Source organism: Panthera tigris, chromosome A3 (genome assembly GCF_018350195.1).
Source record: "Panthera tigris isolate Pti1 chromosome A3, P.tigris_Pti1_mat1.1, whole genome shotgun sequence".
Taxonomy (NCBI): Eukaryota; Metazoa; Chordata; class Mammalia; order Carnivora; family Felidae; genus Panthera; species Panthera tigris.
This window is the reverse complement of record NC_056662.1, coordinates 93408360-93432448: the sequence shown is the minus strand read 5'-3', so window position 1 is coordinate 93432448 and position 24089 is coordinate 93408360. Positions and strand designations below refer to the sequence as shown.

General features: G+C 34.9%; 1 long non-coding RNA gene across 2 annotated transcripts in view; it reads left to right on the top strand.

The window, feature by feature from the left end:
• Positions 1–24089, top strand: part of LOC122237039 — a 112571-nt gene that overhangs the window by 75269 nt on the left and 13213 nt on the right. The window contains exon 4 of one of the 2 annotated variants that reach the window (XR_006215236.1): positions 491–552. The exons of the other annotated variant lie outside the window; for it this stretch is intronic. This is a non-coding gene — a long non-coding RNA (uncharacterized LOC122237039). Of the gene's footprint in view, positions 1–490; positions 553–24089 lie in introns of those variants that run through there. 2 annotated transcript variants of the gene reach the window in all.

Genomic DNA, 24089 nt, shown 5'->3' with positions numbered 1-24089 from the left:
CTCTCTATGCCTTGAAATTAGGTAAAGTTTAAGTGCTCGGTCACAAAGCCAAATATTTTCAGTTCTATACATTTTAGCCAGCCTGTTTGTGGTATTTTACTGCAACTATAATAGGAACTGTAGCAGATGGGATGAAAAGTTGATAACCAAGGATGGCAGATCCAGTTATCCCTAAGGAAATGTGATTTAAAAAGCATCTTGATAAAGACAGGAAGACTAACTGAGCTAAAACAGCTGCAGCTGCAAAGTAAAGTAACAACTCAGATGTACCCTTTTTTGGATGTGCATTCTCTTGACAGTATAACTGTCCACAAAAGGGATAGAAGGAAGTGTGTGTGTGTGTGTGTGTGTGTGTGTGTGTGTGTGTTCGTGTGTGTCCTCTTTAGAGGTGGAAGAAACAATAATAATGACAGTGATAATAATATTAATAATAATAAATATGTATACATATATATATACACACACACATATACATATATTCATTCTGCAGATTTTAGGCAAAGTTTGCACAAAGGAGATCAGCAGCAACCTCTCTTCCAAAGAAACTGAATAGTAAGTCTTTTTCATTGTTATTCCTTCTTCAAGTCTCCCAACCTTACAGAAAACATATTGGCTAACTTTATTGTGAGCATATGGTTAAAGAGTGCCTCTTCATGAGGATGAATTAATTTATGTCTGCACCTGTTAAGAGCAGCTAGAGAATCTTCTGCTTAACAAAAAAGTTGGCTAGACTAATAGCAATGGAAACTAATGTTCAACATTGATAAAGCAAGACTATTATTAATAGATATTAATCAGAACCTTCGAACAGAAGGAAACTTTTAGCTACCTAAATATTGTTAATAAAAAACAAACAAAAAAAAAAACCACAAAAGACACTCTTCTTCATTGCCAACTGTTCGCAGAATAAAATGGCCAAATACTGACAAGGAAATTTGCCAGACTTCAAGGTCTGAATGTACCAGAGACATATCTATATCACTTTAAGATGTCCTCCATAAACAGATAGTAGAGGATCATTTTCCCCCATATGTCATTTTACACGCCAACATACCTGACCTTAGATCAGGCACGCTGTATCAGAAATTTGAGAGAAAAGGTCAAACTTGCATAGTAATCTTGTCAGCAAACTGCCCATAGGGGATATTGAAGGTATGTTTTCATTAAACTTCCGGATCCCTTATACATTAACTTGCTACTCAAGTTTGTCTTCTGATTAGAAAACCCAATAAAAGGTAGAATGGTATTTTAATAGATAATTATGGATGAAAATAGTTCTATTTCAACGAATCTTAGCTGAGTCAACAGTTTTCAGAAAATTTATGTTCAAAAAATATAATGTGAAATGGAATGGGAGGCATAAAATGAATAGACAATATAAGAAAATGCTTTGCACATGCATTACCCAGGAGACAAGATGTCTTGAAAAAGTTTTATATCTGTCTGTATAATATAGAAAATGCAAAGGATATTTTACTCCCTACTCTTTGCATCTCTTCAGTGTCACTCCCAAGTCAACACTTCAAATCTCTCTGTGGAATTACACTATAGAATTTTTATATTTGCTGTTACCTTTGCTGGAATTATTTAAAAAGTTAGAAGAAGTTGCTCTGTATTGTAAAAGTAAAGAACATTGTAATTGAGAACAATATTCTAAACTTTTCCTACCTTTTGATGCTGTAGATGGATTCAGGGGTAGTGATTGAAAATGATATTCACCTATATCCCTAACAAAGTGTGGTGATGACATTTTCAGAATTCGTTTACTTTTAGAACTATTACTTTGGGGCGACTGGGTGGCTCAGTCGGTGTAATGTCCGACTTCAGCTCAGGTTATGATCTCGTGCTCTGTGAGTTCGAGTCCTGCGTCGGGCTCTGTGCTGACAGCTCAGAGCCTACAGCCTGCTTCAGATTCTGTCTCTTCCCCTCTGTCTCTCTCTGTGCCCCTCCCATGCTCATGCTCTGTCTCTGTCTGTCTCTCAGTAATAAATAAAAAACTTAAAAAAAAAAGAAAAGAACTATTCAAACTAACCCCCCTCAAAAAAAATCACAAAAAACAAGTGAACAAAACAAAAGTTCTAGGCTTCAGTTAATAGAACCTTTGTTTCTTCACACAAATCTATGCTTTTTAAAATTTTGTTTTTCACAAAAGGTATATTTGCCAATTCTTTTCTAGGTTAACTTGTACACTGAAGCTTCCTTGGGATATTGTTTTTAGTTGGTATATATATTTTTTAATTTATTGGAAAGTAAGAAATACATATATTCTGTCTTATTGCTTATTTTGGAAACCACTGAATTCTATAAAATTGAGAATGTTTATTATATACATTAAATATAATATATACCTCAAAATATGCTATCAAAACTTATGTTTGATGTATGAAATAAAACTGATTCTCTGTATATACTGAAAAAGTAATAATCATAAAACATTATACAAATCATTAGAGGTGGAAGAAACAAATAATAATAATGACAGTGATAATAATGTTAATAATAATAATAATTACAATTGTTATGCTTGTCAGTAAAACTGGAAATCTGAACTTATTTTCTCTTTAAAAATTCCCCCTAAAAGCCAAAGGGAATATATTGAAAAAGTAAAGTCACTTGCTGAAACCAGGTAAATCTGACTGATTAATAAACATCAAGGCTTTTCTACAATATATTCTGCAGGAATTATGGGTTAAAGTAAAAATGAATGCTCCCATTGTATTTGACATGTAAAGAAAAGAAAGAATAGCAAATGAGGTTAAGTAGAAGGAAACCCATTAAAGCAGAAGGGTTGTAGGCTCAGATGCTTGATCAGGAAGCAAGAAGGTATATGGTATGTATGCAAAGGGTCAAATTTAAACAAAAGGGCTCTCATAGTGGTGCTTCCTGGTTTCGTGTTTGGATCTTCATGACAACAGTGGTACCATTGGACAACAGTGGTACCATTGGGAAAGAGGTTTTTGCGTTCATGACCATCATGCTGTTATTATCAAAGTCGAAAATTTGATGGAGTTATAACAGAAACCTCCTAGTGCTGCCAAGGTAACAGGTTACTTACAGCGAGAAGAAAAGTTTGCAAAACATAAAATTTCTGGTTAAAAAAATGGCATTTCAAGAAAGCAGGAAAGTGGTCACCCAAGGACTTAGGTGCAGCACACTGTTCTTTGTCCTAACAATGGCAGGTTTTAGTTTATATCAGAGCATACCCAAGATCTTCTTCAAGATGTTTTCTGACAATTGGCAGGGATAGAGAGTCCTCCTAAATTTTAAGTAAGGAAGGTAAGACACTTTGCTCCTTAATAGGAGAGAGTGACACCTGTACTAAAAGTTATCAAATGACAAAGATATTCTTGATGTCTTATTTCCATGAATAAGATTCAAGCCTTTACAGATCTTCAATGTTATACCCTCTTTGTACTTAAGAACAAATACTGTAACCTCCTTTATTTTCAAATATAAATCTGACCTCTTCTGAAATGCATAGTTGACCCTTTCAATATATGTTATCAGTGTACCTTTCAAGTAGACTCTTTAAAGTTTGATAACTTGTGACTGTAAGGTCTATTTCCCACCTGCCCTGAAGATCTATTCATTTCTGTAGTGGTGGTTTTTATCACACTCAATAACTTATTAAACTAAAATAACTAAAGATATAAAATCTCTATTCTTCATCTGAGCTGAAATATTTTAATAAGAATGCTCAGAGACCGACAGAACCCATAACAACTCATAATTCTGACAATTATATTCATGTCCTTAGAATAAGCAAAGAGAAAAATAGCATTAGAGATATGAATATGAATATACTAAGCAGTTAAATATGTGTGGAATAATTTGAAAAGTTAGAACAAATATATCTCCATAAAGCATTCTGCAAAGTACAAGCTAAATCTTTTGAAAATACTTAACTTCTGTTTGCAATTGAAATCTTGGGAATTTTTATACTACATATGATACCAATTTAAAATAATTATGATGTAGTATAAGTGATTATCAGAATAGAAACTATAAAAAAATCAACTCATAAAACTTAAAGACATATTGGAAAAATTTTCCAAGAAACCATATGAGATAATTCAAACATTAAAAATAAATCTGACAATAGCCAAAGGCAGAACTGGAAATAGATAAGGAACCTGAACAATAGGTACAGATGCTAATAGTTAGATATAAAACTTGTAAGAACTAAAGAATGAGAAAACTAAGTTGATGAAGAAGTCAAAAGTGTAAGAGAAGGAACTGGTTCTGAACTAAAACATAGGGTAGGAAGTAGGAGAATTTTCATACCCGTATGTATACTTCAGAAAAAAAATATTGTGCAGGTAGACACATACTGAGAAAATCTTGAATGTTTTAGCACAGAATGAAAAATAAGGTAAACAGGCACTAAAATAGATGAAACATATTATCTAACCCCTTTCTTTCCATCCCCCCAAACTGCTAAGTAATCTGGTGGACAATAGACGTGTCCACAATATTAAGTATTTTGAGGAAATCGTTTTAGTCCATTTGGGCTGCCATAGCAAAATACCACAGACAGGTTCTGATCCAAGCTGGTAACATAGGAGTCTTCTGAAAACTCATCTTACCTTAGACAAGTTGAATCTACAGCTATTCACATGGCAACTGTATTTGAAAGAAATATAGAAACTAGCTGAGCAACTCCTACATTTCAGGCAAATGAAAATATACTCACATAACCCACTTTGAAATGCCTAGGAATGGCTGAGCAACTGTTGTCATAAACCTTACCCCCAGCATGGAGCCATATAATCTGGAGAGAACTCCTAACTCCCAGCTTTTCCTTGAGGATTGAAGTGTTTAGACCTAACATCCAGTATGCCAACTTTAAGACTGAGAATGGGCTACCCAGAGCACCCAGCTCTGAAAGCCAATGGGGTTTATGTCAGTGAGAATCACAAGATGATAGCAAACACAGAAGTAGTGTTAAAGGGCTCCTGAGAACTACTCCCCCAGGTCTAGCACAGAGCAAGCAGACAAAAAACCTCTAGTTCCCAGTCTTATCCTAGTAGAGACTTATTTGCATACTTTAAAAGCTACTGCCTGAGGATCAGGCTTCTCACTTAGTATGTATCAAGGGTCTGACTGTGATCCACCCTGGAGACCTGGGAAGCCAGCAGACACCACCTCCACCTTCTCACCAAAGCTCTCCAGAAATCACCAATAACTCTTGCGAAGGAGCTTATGTATATGTCTGGTGCCCCATCATTTAGGCCTGCCAACCAGGGCCTAAGCTCCTGGACTGCCTGTTTTTTTGATAGCCAAGGGGGCTTGAATTCATGTATAACATAGGACTGTAGCAAACAAAGAAGCAGCCCCCTTGCCACAGCTATATACCTGGGTCCAACACAGAGAGAGCATACAAAAAAAGCGCTTCTCCCAATTTCTCCTTGGAAGAACCCTAAGTGCATACTTTTACAGATGCTGTCTGGAGATCTGGCATCCAGCCAGCCAGGCTCAATGTAGGTGCAGAATGTGATCCTCCTCTCTAGGATACTGATGGTCTTCGCACGTCCTCAATTATTGGGAGACACTAAAAGAAAAGAAGGCAGCTTGGACAAGCACAAAAGTTTGCAACACAAGCGCCAAGAGTGGAAGAGATGGTTTTTATCTAATGCACAGAAACAAACACAGAGAATCAAGGAAAATGAGGAAACAGAAATATGTTCCAAACAAAAGAACAAGATCAAATTACAGAAACAGATTTTTTTTTTTATTTTTTAACGTTTATTTATTTTTGAGACAGAGAGAGACAGAGCATGAACGGGGGAGGGTCAGAGAGAGGGAGACACAGAATCTGAAACAGGCTCCAGGCTCTGAGCTGTCAGCACAGAGCCCGATGCAGGGCTCGAACTCACGGACCGCGAGATCATGACCTGAGCTGAAGTTGCCCGCTTAACCTACTGAGCCACAGGTACCCCCAGAAACAGATCTTAATGAAGTGGAGAGAAATGATTTACCTGATAAACGTTCAAAATAATGGTCATGAAGATGCTTTTTGAGGTCAGGAGAACAATGCATTAACAACAAAGCAGGAATTTCAACAAAGAAATAGAAAATATAGGAAAGGACCATACTGAAATCACAAAGCTAAAGAATACAATAACTGAAATGAAACATTCAATAGAGGGGTTCAACAAAGAACTAGAACTGGTGGAAGAAAAGATCAACAAATTCAAATTCAGGAAAGTGGAATTCACCCAATTACAGAAACAACAATAAAAGACAATTTAAAAGAGTGAAGATAGCTTGAGGAACTTAAAGGATACATCAAGCAGATCAACATACACATTATAGAACTCCCAGAAGGAGAGAAGAGAAAGGGACAGAAAGTTTATTCAAAGATATAAAGGCTGAAATTTCCTCACCTGGGAAAAGAAATAGACTGCCAGATCCAGGAATCCCAGACTATTCCAAATATGATGAATCCAAATGGACCCACACCAAAACACATTATAATTTAAGCTATCAAAAGTTAGCATGAGGAGGCAATCTTAAGAGCTGCAAGAAAAAAACAACTTGCTATCCACAACGGAGCCCTCATAAGTCTATCCCCATTTTTCAGCAGAAACTGCAGGCCAGAGGGAGTGGCAGGATATATTCAGTGCTGAAAGAATGAAAGAAAAAAAATACCTGCCAAGCAAGAATACTTTACCCAATAAAGACGTTCTTCAGAACTGTAAGAGAAATAAGGAGTTTCCCAGACAAAACTGAAGATGTTCATCACCACTAGACCAGCCTTACAAGAAATGTTAAAGGTAATTCCTCAACCTGAAACAAAAGGATACTAATTAGTCATAGGAAAACATACAAGAGTAAAAATATATATTCTAATGTCATAATCATGGTGGGTAAATAACTTATAAATCTAGTATGAAGGTTAAAAGTGAAAAGTATTAAAAATAACTATAACTACAATAATTTGTCAGTGCATACAGAAGGTTAAAGTATGTATACTGTGACATTAAAAACATAAAATGGGGGGGAGAGTAAAAATGTACATTAGTATGTGTTCAAAATTAAGTTCTCATCATTTTAAAATACATATTTTTTAAATATGAAATTTATTGTCAAATTGGTTTCCGTACAACACCCAGTGTTCATCCCAACAGGTGCCCTCCTCAATGCCTATCACCCACCCTCCACTCCCTCCCACACCTCATTAACCCTCAGTTTGTTCTCAGTTTTTAAGAGTCTCTTATGGTTTGGCTCCTTCCCTCTCTAACTTCTTTTTTTTTTTTTCCTTCCCCTCCCCCATGGTCTTATGTTAAGTTTCTCAGGATCCACATAGGAGTGAAAACATATGGCATCTGTATTTCTCTGTATGACTTATTTCACTTAGCATAACACTCTCCAGTTCCATCCACATTGCTACAGAAGGCCAGATTTCATTCTTTCTCAGTGCCATATAGTATTCCACTGTGTATATAAACCACAATTTCTTTATCCATTCATCAGTTGATGGACATTTAGGCTCTTTCCATAATTTGGCTATTGTTGAGAGTGCTGCTATAAACATTGGGGTACAAGTGCCCCTATGCATCAGTACTCCTGTATCCCTTGGATAAATTCCTAGCAGTGCTATTGCTGGGTCATAGGGTAGATCTATTTTCAATTTTTTGAGGAACCTCCACACTGTTTTCCAGAGTGATTGCACCAGTTTGCATTCTCACCAACAGTGCAAGAGGGTTCCCGTTTCTCCACATCCTCTCCAGCATCTATAGTCTCCTGATTTGTTCATTTTAGCCACTATGACTGGCGTGAGGTGGTATCTGAGTGTGGTTTTGATTTGTATTTCCCTGATAGAGGAGTGACGTTGAGCATCTTTTCATGTGCCTGTTGGTCACCCGGATGTCTTCTGTAGAGAAGTGTCTATTCATGTCTTCTGCCCATTTCTTCACTGGATTATTTGTTTTTCGGGTGTGGAGTTTGGTGAGCTCTTTACAGATTTTGGATACTAGCCCTTTGTCTGATAATGTCATTTGCAAATATCTTTTCCCATTCCATTGGTTGCCTTTTAGTTCTATTGATTGTTTCCTTTGCAGTGCAGAAGCTTTTTATCTTCATGAGGTCCCAATAGTTCATTTTTGCTTTTAATTCCCTTGCCTTTGGGGATGTGTCGAGTAAGAAATTGCTACGGCTGAGGTCAGAGAGGTCTTTTCCTGCTTTCTCCTCTAGGGTTTTGATGGTTTCCTGTCTCACATTCAGGTCCTTTATCCATTTTGAATTTATTTTTGTGAATGGTGTGAGAAAGTGGTCTAGTTTCAACCTTCTGCATGTTGCTCTCCAGTTCTCCCAGCACCATTTGTTAAAGAGACTGTCTTTTTTCCATTGGATGTTCTTTCCTGCTTTGTCAAAGATGAGTTGGCCATACGTTTGTGGGTCTAGTTCTGGGGTTTCTATTCTATTCCATTGGTCTATGTGTCTGTTTTTGTGCCAGTACCATGCTGTCTTGATGATTACAGCTTTGTAGTAGAGGCTAAAGTCTGGGATTGTGATGCCTCCTGCTTTGGTCGTCTTCTTCAAAATTACTTTGGCTATTATGGGCCTTTTGTGGTTCCATACAAATTTTAGGATTGCTTGTTCTAGCTTTGAGAAGAATGCTGGTGCAATTTTGATTGGGATTGCATTGATTGTGTAGATTGCTTTGGGTAGTATTGACATTTTGACAACATTTATTCTTTCAATCCATGAGCATGGAATGTTTTACCATTTCTTTGTATCTTCTTCAATTTCCTTCATAAGCTTTCTATAGTTTTCAGCATACAGACCTTTTACATCTTTGGTTAGGCTTATTCCTAGGTATTTTATGCTTCTTGGTGCAATTGTGAATAGGATCAGTTTCTTTATTTGTGTTTCTGTTGCTTCATTATTAGTGTATAAGAATGTAACTGATTTCTGTACATTGATTTTGTATCCTGCGACTTTGCTGAATTCATGTATCAGTTCTAGCAGCCTTTTGGTGGAGTCTGTCGGATTTTCCATGTATAATATCATGTCATCTGCAAAAAGTGAAAGCTTGACTTCATCTTTGCCAATTTTGATGCCTTTGATTTCCTTTTGTTGTCTGATTGCTAATGCTAGCACTTCCAACACTATGTTAAACAATAGCGGTGAGAGTGGACATCCCTGTCGTGTTCCTGATTTCAGGGGAAAAGCTCTCAGTTTTTCCCCAATGAGGATGATATTAGCTGTGGGCTTTTCATAAATGGCTTTTATGATGCTTAAGTAAGTTCCTTCTATCCCGACTTTCTCGAAGGTTTTTATTACGAAAGAATGCTGAATTTTGTCAAATCCTTTTTCTGCATCTATTGACAGGATCATATGGTTCTTTTTTTTTCTTTTATTAATGTGATGTATCACATTGATTGATTTGCAAATGTTGAATCAACCCTGCAGCCCAGGAATGAATCCCACTTGATCATGGTGAATAATTCTTTTTATATGGTGTTGAATTTGATTTGCTAGTATCTTGCTGAGAATTTTTGCATCCATATTCATCAGGGATATTGGCCTGTAGTTCTGGTTTTTTGCTGGGTCTCTGTCTGGTTTAGGAATCAAAGTAATGCTGGCTTCAGAGAATGAGTCTGGAAGTTTTCCTTCCCTTTCTATTTTTTGGAACAGCTTGAGAAGGATAGGTATTATTTCTGCTTTAAATGTCTGGTAGAATTCTCCAGGGAAGCCATCTGGTCCTGGACTCTTATTTGTTGGGAGATTTTTGATAACTGATTCAATTTCCTCGCTGGTTATGGGTCTGTTCAAGTTTTCTATTTCTTCCTGTTTGAGTTTTGGAAGTGTGTGGATGCTTAGGAATTTGTCCATTTCTTCCAGGTTGTCCGGTTTGTTGGCATATAATTTTTCATAGTATTCCCTGATAATTGCTTGTATTTCTAAGGGATTGGTTGTAATAATTCCATTTTCATTCATGATTTTATCTATTTGGGTCATCCTCCTTTTCTTTTTGAGAAGCCTGACTATAGGTTTATCAATTTTGTTTATCTTTACAAAAAACCAACTCTTGGTTTCATTGATCTGCTCTACGGTTTTTTTAGATTCTATATTGTTTATTTCTGCTCTGATCTTTTTTTATTTCTCCTGCTGTTCTGCTTCTATTTCCTTTAGGTGTGCTGTTAGATTTTGTATTTGGGATTTTTCTTGTTTCTTGAGATAGGCCTGGATTGCAATGTATTTTCCTCTCAGGACTGCCTTCGCTGCATCCCAAAGCATTTGGATTGTTGTATTTTCATTTTCATTTGTTCCCATATATTTTTTAATTTCTTCTCTAATTGCCTGGTTAACCCACTCATTCTTTAGTAGGGTGTTCTTTAACCTTCATGCTTTTGGAGGTTTTACAGACTTTTTCCTGTGGTTGATTTCAAGTTTCATAGCATTGTGGTCTGAAAGTATGTATGGTATGATCTCAGTTCTTTTATACTTATGAAGGGCTGTTTTGTGACCCAGTATGTGATCTATCTTGGAGAAGGTTCCACGTGCACTTGAGAAGAAAGTATATTCTGTTGCTTTGGGATGCAGAGTTCTAAATATATCTGTCAAGTCCATCTGATGCAATGTATTATTCAGGGCCCTGGTTTCTTTATTGATCCTGTGTCTAGATGATCTATCCATTGTTGTAAGTGGAGTATTAAAGTCCCTTGCAATTACCACATTCTTATCAATAAGGTGCTTACATTTGTGAGTAATTGTTTTATATATTTGGGGGCTCCCGTATTCGGCGCATAGACATTTATAATTGTTAGCTCTTCTTGATGGATAGAGCCTGTAATTATTATATAATGCCCTTCTTCATCTCTTGTTACAGCCTTTAATTTAAAGTCTAGTTTGTCTGATATAAGTATGGCTACTCCAGCTTTCTTTTGACTTCCAGTAGCATGATAGTTTAAAATATTTTTATAAATATAAGATGCCTTATGTAAGCTTGATGATAACTATAAAGCAAAAACATATAGTAGATACACTGATTGTAAAGAGAAAAGTAATGTAGCATACCAGAAAATCATCAGATCACAAGGAAAGAAAGAAAAGAAGAACAAAGGAATTACAAAACAGCAAGTAAGCAGTCAACAAATGGTAATAGTAAGTCAATACCTATAACTAAATAATTTAAATGTAAAAGGACTACGTTATCCAATCAAAAGTCATTGAGTGGCTGAATGGTTAAAAAAACAAAGCCAACTATATACTGCCATAGGATTCACACTTCAGCTTTAAGCAAACACACAAACTAAAATATGAAGGGATAGAAAAACCTATTTCATATAAATGGAAACTAAAAGAGAGAAGGAATAGCTATACTTCTATCATACAAGACTATAAATAAGAGGCCAAAAGGTCATTACATAATGAAAAAGGCAGATATACCATTTAAAAATATTTATGCACCCAAGATGGAGCAAGTAAATATATAAAGCATATATTACACATGAAGTGTTAAAGCAACAGCAGTATTTAAAAAGGGGACTTCAATAGCCTATTCTCAACAATGGAAAGATCATCTAGACAGAAAATCAGTAAGGAACATTTGGCTTAAAGTACTCAATATACCAGATGCACTTAACACACATTTACAAATAATTCTGTCCAGTAGTAACAGAATACACATTATTCTCAAGTGCACATGAGTGTTCTCTGGATATATTACATGCTAGGCCACAAAACATGTTTAATAAATTTAAAAAAATAGAAATATTGAGCACCTTCTTCAACCACAATGACATGTATTAAACTAAAAATTAATTGTAAGAGCAAAACTAGAAAACTCACAAAATGGGAAGATAAAATATCATGCTACTGATCAACCAGATGGTCATTGAAGAAATCAATAGGGAAATCAAAAAAATATTTGTAACAAAGAAATTAGAAATATTACATAACAAAACATATGGAATGCAGCAAAAGCAGTCCTAAAAGGGAAGTTCACACCAATGAACTACATTAAAAGAAAAGACCTCAAATAAACAATATAACTACACCCCCAGAAACTACAAAAAGAAAAACAACATAAGCTGAAAGTTAGCAGGATGGACAAAAAATCAGAATGGAAATAAATGGAATAGTGACTAAAAAGACAATAGAAAAGATGGGTGAAACTGAGAGCTATTTTTATTTGAAAAGATGAATAAAATTGACAAACTTTTAGGGAGTCTTAAGTAAAAATTAAGTTGAAATATACGAAATTAAAAATAGAAGAGACACTCCAACTGATACCACACAAAAAAAGAATCATGGGACTACTGTGAACAATTATGTGTCAACAAATTTCATAGCCTAGAAGAAATGGATAAATTCCTAAATATATATCCTAAAAACACTGAATCATGAAGAAATAGAAATCCAGGACAGACCCAATACTGGTAAAGAGATTGAATCACTAGTCAAAAAACTCCTGACAAAAATACAAGACTGGATGGCTTCACTGTGAATTCTACCAAATGTTTAAAAAAGAATTCATGCCCAACCATTCTTAAACTCTTCCAAAAGATATAAGAGGAAGGAAGATTTCTGAACTGATTAAAAAAATGTTTATTTATTTTGAGAGAAAAAGAAAAAGCGAATAGGAGCAGGGGAAGGGTAGAGAGAGAGGCAGAGAGAGAATCCCAAACAGGTTCCATGATGTCAGCATAGAGCCAACACAGGGCTCCATCTCATGAACCTTGAGATCATGACTGGAACTGAAATCGAGAGTTGGATGCTTAACCGATTGAGTCACCAAGGTGCGCTTAAATTCATTTTACCTTGATACAAAAAACAGACTTAAGAACATTACAAGAAGAGAAAATTATATGCCAATATCCCTGATGAACATGGATGAAAAATACTTAACAAAATATTAACAAACTGAATTAAACAGTGCATTAAAAGATTATTCATCACAGTATTAGATTTAATAGCCAGAGCACTTGAGGAAGAAAAAGAAATAAAATGCATCCAAACTGGAAATGAAGAAGTAAAACAGTCCCCACTTGCCGATGACATAATATTATATATAAAAAACCCTAAAGACCCCACCAAAAAAATTAGAACTAATAAACGTATTCAGTAAAGTTGGAAGATAAAAAATCATCATACAACTATCAGTTGCATTTCTATACACTAAGAATAGACTATCAGAAAAAAAATTAAGAAAACAATCCTATTTACAATCGCAGAAAATGTAATCAAATACTTAGGAATAAATTTAATCTAGGAGGTAAAAACCTGTGCACCAAAAACTATAAGACACTGATAAAAGAAATTTGAAAGACACAAACAAAAAAATTAAAAGACATAAATGGAAAAATACTTCATACTTATGAATTGGAAGAGTTAATATTTTTGAAATTTCCATAGTACCCCAAGTGATCTATAGATTCAATGCAATCCCAATCAACATTCCAATGGCTAAAAATAAATACAAAATTAAAAACATTATTTTTTAAAAAGGGGCACATGCGTGGCTCAGTTGGTTGAGCGAATGACCTTGGCTCAGGTCATGATCTCACAGTTCGTGTTCGTGGGTTGGAGCCCTGCATCAGGCTCGCTACTGTCAGCCCAGAGCCTACCTGAGATCCTTTCCCTCTCTCTCTGCTGCTCCCCTTCTGTCTCTCCCTCCCTCTCTGTCTCTCTCTCTCTTGCTCAAAAATAAACAAATGTTAAAAAAAATAGAACCAACATTTGGGCCAACAGTTCCATTTCTGGGTATATATACAAAGGAAATGAAAATAGAATGTCAGAAGGATACCTACACTTCCATGTTGACTGCAGCATTATTCATAGTAGCCAAGATACGAAAACAGCATAAGTGTCCATCAACTGATGAATGGAAAAAGAAGGTTTGGTGTATCCACACAACGCGATATTATTTAGCCCTGAGAAAGTAGGAAATCATGCCATTTTCAGAAGCGTTGATGAAACTCGAGGGATTAATTATGCTGGGTGAAAAAAGCCAAACAGACAAAGACAAATATCACATGGTGTCACTTATATGTGGAATGTAAAAACACCAGAAAACAAAACCAAGTCGGACCCATAGAAACAAAGTAAGAAAGTGACTACCAGGAACTGAGAGTTTGGGGAAATAGGGATATTTTGGTAAAAGATTATAGACTTTCATCTATAAGATGCATAAGTTCTAAGGATCTAATATATAACATGATGACTATAGTTGATAACACTGTACTGTATAGTTGAGATCTAGTAAGGGAGCAGAACTTAAATATTTATCATAAAAAGATAAATATTTGATACAACAGATGTATTAATTAGCTACATGGTAGGAATCCTTTGGCAACATATACATATATCAAATCATCATGGTACATATTTTAATTAAAAAATTTTTTTTATTAAGTTTATTTATTTTTGACAGAGACAGAGTGCAAGCATGAGCTGGGGAGGGGCACAGAGAGAGGGAGACACAGAATCTGAAGCAGGCTCCAGGCTCCAAGCTGTCAGCACAGAGCCTGACCCGGGGCTCGAACTCACTAACCATGAGATCATGACATGGGTCGAAGTTGGATGCTTAACCGACTGAGCCACCCAGGCGTCCTGATACATACTTTAAATATCTTAAAATTTCAATTTTAATTATACCTCAATAAAGCTGGGGGGAAAACATGACATACTGGGTGTCTTACTAACAGAAATTAATTCCTCAATGTTGTGGAGACTAGAAGTTCAAGTTCAGGGTGCCAGCATGTAGGGAGCTCTGTGGTGTCTCTTTTATCAATACAGTAATTCAACATAAAAGTTTTGGGTGGACACATTCACATAAGGCAATGATGAAACAGGTTCAGGATTTGTTGTTCCAGAATAGAAGTTTGGAACATAAACATAGTAATCGTTTATATAGAAAAGTAGAAGAGAAATATTCCTCCTATATAGATTTTCTTTTTAAAAATAATTTTGCATTACAGCACACTTATGAATAAGTGAACAAAAGTCAATTATTTATCATAAAGGCAACACATTTATTCTCCACTCATATAATAACATCCAGCATCTCAAGCCCTCTTTACACATCAACCTTATCACAGTTCTCTGTCTTTGTTGGAGAGTAATAGCATAGTAATTTTTATAGTGATATGGTTATACCACCTGTTTGCATTTCAAAAATTATTTTTTTCTACTTTTGAACCTTAAGTGAATGGAATCATAAACTATTCTTGTGTTTATAAGATTCATATATGTTGTGTTGAATATAGTTTATGTATTGTATCTCAATATTCCAAATGGCACAATTTATTTATCCATTTTCATAAGGACAACTGACTTTGTCTTTAGAGCTGTTGTGAGTAACATGCTTTTACAACTACCTCTGGTAAGCACAAGCACACATTTATGTAGGATAGATAACAAGTGTAGTGTATGTAACAGGATATATTATTCTCAATTTCATTAGATGATTTTTAATTCCCTAATTATTAAAAGAGTTGGGCACCTTTTTCATATTTGTCCTAGCCACTTAGATTTCTGCATTTTGTTAAGAGCCTGTTCAACTCTTTTTTGCATTTTTTCATTGTAGTTATTTTACTTAAGGAATTATAATCGTTGATGTTTTTAAATCTATTCTAAATAAAACCCTTTATCAATTTCATGTATTATATTTTCTCACTCTATGGTTTGGCAGTTTTCTTCATTAATAGAGTTTTTGATCAACAGAAGTTTTTGTGTGTAAAAAATTAAAATACTTAATTTTATATTAGGAGATTTATCAATATATCCCTCTAAAGGAGTAAATTTTTTGTCTTTTAAACTTTTTTTATTGCCAAATTTCAAGAAGATATTTTCATATGTGTGTATATAATTAAACTGGAATAAATTTTAATTTATGGTATAAAGCATACTTTTAAATTCATCCTTTTCCATGTGTACACCCAATTGTCCAATAACACTTGTTGAAAACATTGTCTTTTCTCCATTGGTTCAATGCTATCTTATTTGTTAATTAATATCCCTATGTGAATGTATTTATTTCAAGGCTTTCTTTTCTGTTCATTTGATTTTTATCTAAGCTTTCAAACTTACCACATTCTTTCAATAATTTTAGTATTACAAGTCTTCAAATCTATATATTTTAATATTCAAAATGCCTTGGATATTCTTAGCCCATTATATTTTAGATTCAATCTGCCATCTTTAATGGAAGTTAGCCTTTTATGTTTGAATTTTTTTGTGGTGGTACAGAATGACAGACAAGCGTCAGAGCTAAGACTTCAGTTTTTTGTGTGTTTCTTTGCTTTTGTTTTGTTTTGTTTTGTTTTGACTGTGTCACTATCCTTAGAAATAGAGTTTGGTGTAGTTATTGAATATTGTATTTCATTGCATTATTTATAAATGCAAATGGTCAATTAATACTAATCATAAAAATGGATTTAATAGACCAAATCTATATACTTATTTATCCATCCATCCATATAAGTTGTGCAATTTATATGCATTGTATGCATATATACAATATATGAAATCATAGTTATATTACATTATATCCTCATATCTATACCTACCTATACATAAATGTATACTATATAAATATGCATTGTATATGTATGCATGGTAGATAGATACATAGATGGACGTATTTACATGTGAATATTTAGATATGTCAAAAATAATGACTTATTACATGTTTGAAATATCATATAGACTTAAAGTCATTAAATGATATTCAAGGATGACTACAATAAAAAATACAGATAATAGCAAGCGTTGGTGAGGATGTAGAGGATGTAACCCTTGTGACTGTCAGCGTGAATATAAAATTGTACAGCTACGACAGAAAACAGTATGGCAGCTCCATAAAAAGTTAAACATAGAATTGCTATTTAGTCCAGCAATTCCACTTTTGGGCATATACACCAAAGAACTGAATGTAGGGTCTTAAAGAGTTATTTGTAGATCCATGCTCAGAGATGAATTATTCACAATAGCCAAAAGTTAGAAGCAATCCAAGTGTTCATTCATGGATGAATGGATAAGTAAAATGTGGTAAATACATGCAATGGAATATTACTCGATTTTGAAAAGGAGGGAAATTCTGACACATGCTGCAACACGCATAAACCTTGAGGACAGTATTCCAAGTTAATTAAGCCAGTCAAAAAAAGACAAATATTTTATGATTCCACTCCTTTCAGGTACCTAGAGTAGTCAAATTCATAGAAAGCAGAATAGTGGCTGGGGGAGGGAGGAATGGGAATCCTTGTTTAATGGGTATCAGGTTTTAGTTTTGCAAGAAGGAGACTTGTTATACAAGTCTTTCTGAAGACTTGTTATACAACAATGTGAGTATACTTAACACTACTGAACTACACATTTAAAAATAGTTAAGATGGTATTTTTGTTATGCATCTTTTACAATAATTAAAAAAATTTAAATGTATCCAATTATAAATGGAAAATATAAAATAATGTTTAGATTGTATAAAACTGACTGCATAATTTGTCAAATTTTGTACGTTCATTATAGTGAGAATGCACTTCTGACTCAATTCCAGAGGTCCATATGATTAGAGAATTGAGGGTATCCTACACAATAGGTGGTCCACATGTCACCAGAACCTCTTTGCCCTCAGAGATCTAACTAAATATAATCAGTTTGCATCCACACTCATAACTTTTGCAAATTACCAATATCTTTTGTTTTGTCTTACTAGTTTATGGTGTCATGGTGAGCCATTTTCTTTCACCGAAATATTGATCCAAGAACAAAATATGTCACATTCTCAAATTCTTCAAAATACCCATTCCACAAATATCTGTGAGTAGACTGACATTCTCAAGATTTGTTAGGGAGGGGAATCATGGCAACACAAAGGACTCTGAGAGGTTTTTAAGGCATAGCTCTTTTTAAAATGTCCATCAGCAGCTCCAGACTACCTGGTAGCATTTGCCTTTCAATCCACTCTGAGCTCTATTTTGTTGTACCATTTTTTCTACTCTTTCTCTTTACTCTTCTTTTTTTGTCTACATTTTTTAGGATCATAAGAGCAAAATTCTTCTCTGTCTTGTGCAGAGTATATTTATTTTACCATTCTGAAACCACACATTAGGTGAAAGAGTTGTGTGAATTTTGCATGAGGGGCTCACTTTTTAAGCCAAGCAATTCCTATAGCACTTTTTCAAGCAAAGGCAGTGTTATTCCTCAGAGGAATCTGATAAATAGAATTACTTCCACATAGTTATTGTAAAAGAAAATTATTCTAAATAAAAAATTAGTAAATGCCATTCAGCTATCTAGGAGAAGAACCCATAATCCCGTTGGGATGTTGCAGAAATGCACAGTCATTAAAAATATAAGGACATATGGATATGAGGGTGATCTGGCTATGACATCTGTCACCCCATTGATCACCAAGGTTGATTTGGCTGATCTGACTGGCTAAGTGGGTGTCTCCTTCCTCCCTCACCACTCCATGTGCCTCCCTCCTGAAGCTGCATGCTTGGTTGAAGAGAATGACCTAGATAGAGGAGCATCAGTCTTTGGTCAAGCCTGTAGGAGTAGCTACACTCCCCTGCTAGCACCTCCAAACAAGCTCTCAAGGTCATGTGTAGGCGAAGGTAGGGTAGTAAAGCTTCCAAGACTCCAGACATATCCAAATGAGGTGCTGTTGTGGCAGTCTGTCTTTATTTAAAACAAAACAAAATTAAATCAAATTAAATTAAATTAAATTAAATTAAATTAAATTAAATTAAATTAAATTAAATGGCATGCAACACTATATTTAAAAAAAAACGTAAAATATAAAATTGAAAAATTTTGAACACTTAAAAAGATTAAAGGAAAACATTTTAATAGACCTGAAAATGGCATGAAATAAAAAATTAGTAGAAAATTACTACCGTTCCTTAAAAGATAGGGCTTCACATCCTATCAAAATGATTTTTTTTAATCCTACTCAAATTAATAGCAGTATTTTGCTTTATTTGAAAAATCAGGCTTTTTTTCTGTTAAATAGAAACAAAACTGGAATAGCCACTACCACTGCTATTATTTAAATTTTTTGGGTCCTTCCAATTTATTTTAACAACTGAGCCATTAATAGTTATGAATATCTGAATGAAGGAGGCAACTTACTATTTTCGAGTGATTGCGTATCTATTAAAAATAAGAGAAAGGGCAAACATCTGGTTTATTGTCTAGTACTAAAGAATTGTTATTAATTTTTGTGCATAAAATCAGATTTCCACGAATCCAATGTCACAATTTTTTAAGTTTCTAAAATCTTTATTCCTTTTAGAATAAAATATCTAACATTAATTAAATGTTTAGTATGTTAGAGATTATGCTGAACATTTTACAAAAAATATTTTATAAGTAGACATTTTTATCCACATTTTACACATAAAATGTTTTTCAGATATTTTAGGAAAATTACTCATGTTTACATAGTTTCTAGTCAGATTTCAAACATTCCAACTTCAAAATTTTTCCTTTTTAATAATTCTTCCCCTTTCACCAAGTCCAAATGGATAAAATTATTTCTGCCACAGATAAATTTAGAGCCTTAAGTATATTAAATGCTAGTAAAAATAAGGATACGTTTAAAAGTATCCTTAATTTATTGAAAATATGACTCATTTATAATTCTCACATTTACCTCAATTCTATTTCGTAGCACAGGTGAGATCCTTATTTTAATGTGCGATATTAAAGAAGTAATGTGAAATGTCATCCCAAAGAAAAACTGCTTGTTTTTATCTAGTTAGAAATTTGGAATTCTCAGGAATTTAAACATATAGATAAACCTGGAGGCAAAATATTTTCTAAAGTTGTCCTTCAACACTGAAGTTGTTAAGGACAACTAAAGTTGTCAGAGCCCGTGATGCCTAATTTGAGTCACTAATGTCAAATGTCCACCATCCTGATGTGAATGTTTCAGTAAGCCTTCTTCTAATCATTGTCTGTGTGAAAGTATTTTCAATTTCCATGTAGAACAGAAAGTGCAAATAGTAGAATTGGCCCCAAGAAGCCTTAAGGGCTTAGACAGGAAACTGAAATTTTCAAGTTTTAACTTTGATAGTAGTTCCAACCATTTGCTTTAGAAATAATATTTTAGGCCTAAATTATTTCAGTTAAATGGATGGCAAAATCCTCAGGGCTAGCTCTAATCCTTTGCATAGATCAGTGTGATGTTACAATAAGATCGTGGTCTGATTCTTATCCTCAGGGCTTCCAGCCACATGTGTTATCCATTATAGGTCCAAGTCTTTTAATTGCAGAGCACAAAGACAATTACAGTCTGAAACAAAAGATGAGAAAGTTTTATATACAATCCAGATTCTGATACTGCTTATTTGCTGCATCTGCTAGGCAAGGACATTATTCTCTTTAACTCCAAAATAATTCTCTTCTTCAAGACACTTTCAAGATGCATGCATTTGTTTTTTTAAACAGCGTATTTATTTGTTTTTAAATGTCACATTGAAGATTCTAAAATTGCATACATTTTAGATGCCCATATATATATATACATATACATATACACAATATGTGTGTATGTATATGTATATATATTTTTTCCAGGAATAGAATTTAGTGATTCATTACTTACATATAACGCCCAGTGCTCATCCCAGCAAGTGGCCTCCTTAATGTCTCTTGCCCATTTATCTCATCCCCCTGACCCAACATCCCTCCAGCAACCCTCAGTTTGTTCTGTGTATTTAAGAGACTCTTACGGTTTGTCTCCCTTTCTGTTTTTTTAAAAAAAATTTTTAATGTTTATTTATTTTTGAGAGAGGATGACAGAGTATGAGTGGGGGAGGGTCAGAGAGAGAGGGAGACACAGAATCTGAAGCAGGCTCTAGGCTCTGAGCTGTCAGCACAGAACCCGATGCAGGGCTCGAATTCACCAACTGCGAGATTGTGACCTGAGCCAAAGTTGGATGCCTAACTGACTGAGCCACCCAGGCATCCCTCTCCCTCTCTGTTTTTCTATTATTTTTGCTTCCCTTCCCTGAACAGATGTTCCTCTGTTTTGTATCTTGAATTCTACATATGAGTGAAATCATATTATATTTGTCTTTATCTGACTGACTTACTTTGCTTAGCATAGTGGAACTCTAGTTCCACCCACGTTGTTGCAAATGGAAAGATTTCATTCTTTTTTAATCACTGAGTAACTTTCCATTGATTAATATATACCACGTCTTTATCCATTCATCTGTCAATGGATATTTGGGTTCTTTCCATACTTTGGCTATTGCCGATAGTGCTGCTATAAACATTGGGGTGTATGTGCCCCTTTGAAACAGCATTCCTGTATCCTGTGTATAAATACCTAGTAGTGCAATTGCTGGGTTGTAGGGTAGTTCTATTTTTAATTTTTTGAGGAGCCTCCATAGTGTCTGCCAGAGTGGCTGCACCAGTTTGCATTCCCATCAGCAGTGCAAAAGGGTTCCTCTTACTCCCCATCCACACCAACATCTGTTGTTGCCTGAGTTGTTAATTTTAGCCATTCTGACATTCAGAGCACTCTTTCAGTTGAGCTTGGATGTATTTTGCCTTCTTTTTTCTATTTTTTTTTCCTTTTTCAGTGTTCACTCATATAATAACTTAGGGAATCCCAACATTGGTTCTAGTGATAGCTCTTCTGTGGTGGACCAAAGATCTCTTTCATGGGTTTTTCTGTCTAGTGCAAACCAATTTACATAGCTGTCAGTGTATTGTATACTTTGGATTCAATAATGTGAATAATTCTACACTCCTAAGATATTTGTTGATTTACCTGCTGATGCATTGTTTCTAAAATATTACCATGTAGCCTAATTTCAGCTATCTGAAATAATTCGTAAAACCAGAACTCATTGTCCTAATGTTATTTCTAGCTATCTAAGCAGTAACTGTTTCCTAACTTTCTCTTGCTATCATGGGCTAACTGGGATATTATTATATTAATTTTTTAAATGTTTATTTATTTATTTTGAGAGACAAAGAGGGAGAGAGCCAGAGAGACAGCAGGGGAGAGGTAAAAAGAGAGGGAGAGAGAGAATCCCAAGCAGGCTCTGCACTGCCAGTGCAAGCCTGACACGGGGCTTAATCTCATGAACTGTGAGATCATGACCTGAGCCCAAATCAAGTCAGACACTTAACTGAGCCACCCATGTGCTCCCTTATTATATTAATTTTATAATATTTTACACAGCAAAAGAAAGCTTTTCTATGAAATGACTGATTCTCAACCTACTTGCCCAGTTAGTTCTAAATCATTTGGTGTTCCAGAAGGAGTCTTTGAAGAATCTGGGTTTCAAAGGTCTCAGACCTTCTACAACCTGCCTGTGAGGAGGTAAGAGAGTGTTGAGTGAAGGTAGTCACCTACAGGTACACGAATTGCCATTAGTCATGTTTATATGGTCAACACCCATACCAAGAAAAGCAGGTCAGGCAACCATGGGTTGATACTGAGCCCTTCTGTTGGCATGGGCCCAATTCCCTCCTTGCCCTGATATCTTTTTTCATTAGTGTATACCCTAGCATCCCTACTCTCCCCCTTTTCCACCTGCTTCCACAAAATTACTTGTAATGTTTTGAAATTTAAATGATATCTAAGTTGAGAGATGTTTGCTTGTCCCCCCCCCCCCGCCCCATTTGTTCTTGTTCTAATATGGCCCCTTCATGCTAATAATTTGTGTTCTTCCTGTCTTGGAAATTCTCTTTGATTTTTTACTTGATAATTTCTATCGATTTTCTTTGCTCTTTCTCTGTTACTGTCTTAGTTTCTTTGAGCTGCTATATAAAAAGACCACAGATTGGGTAGTTTATATACAGCAAAAATTTACATCTGGAGACTAGGAAATCCAAGGTAAGGTGCTAACATGATTGGGTTCTGGTGAGAACCCTCTTTCTACTTCATGGACAGTGTCCTTATGTGGTGGAAGGGGCAGGTTCATTGTCTGTGATATCTTTTTTGAGGTCACTAATCTCATTTATGAGAGCCCCTCCTTCATGACCTAAGTGCCTTCCAAGGTTTTACCTCTTACTACCGTCACTGTCACTTTATGGGTTAGGTTTCAACATATGAATTTGGGGAAACACAAACATTCAGTTTTTAGCAATCACCTATAACTCCCTAGAATAATCTAGGTCTGACCTTTTTTCTCAGGTATTTTGGCTTTAAATTTTGGGAGATATTTTCAAAAGACTCATTTAACTTTTCTTTTTATTAGTCATGTAAACAATTTCCAATGCTATTTCTTTTCTCATTTGTGTAATTTTTCATTCTAATATATTCCATGAAAGTGATAATATCTCAAATATCTCAGAATGCATTAATTGTTTATGATCAGTCTTTTTTTTGCCATTCTTATGTGTGTGCACTTGTATCTTATTTTTTAATATGTACATGAGATTTTTTATAAAAAATTCTAGAGCAGTTTTAAATTTACAGAATTATTGCAAATATTAAGAATTTCCATATACCTATAACCTGTTTCCCTGTTATTGATATATTACAACAATGTAGTATATTTATCACAATTAATGAATCTCTTGTGATACATTATTATTAAGTCCATATATTATTCCTACACCCACAGTATTTTTCTCATATCTTTTTTTTCTCTTCTAAAATCCCATCCAGGAATCCTTGCTTCAGCAGCACTTATATACTAAAATTCCATCCAGGATACCAAACTACATTTAGCATTCATGTCATCTTGCCATCGTATGCTCCTCTATCTATATTTGCTTCCTAGGACCGCTGTAATAAATTACCACAAACTGGCCACTTAAAAACAAGAGAAATTTATTTTACCATCATTTTGGAGGCTAGAAGTATGAAATCAAGGTGTTGGCAGAACCACACTCTCTCTAAAGCTTTAGGAGAGAATCTGTCTCATGCCTCCTTCTTAGTTTTGTTGCTGCAGGCAATCCTTGGCTTTCCTTAGCTGGTAGATGTAACACTCCAATCTCTGTCTGCCTCCACTTAGGTTACATGGCCTTCTGCCTTATGTGTCTTTGTCTGTTCTTCTCTAATGAGGACACCAGTCATATTGGAGTTTTCTCTAGTGTAGTAAATTGGAGGCTTAGGTAATATCTTTCCTAACATTCTTCTCTTTCAGAATATGACTTTAAT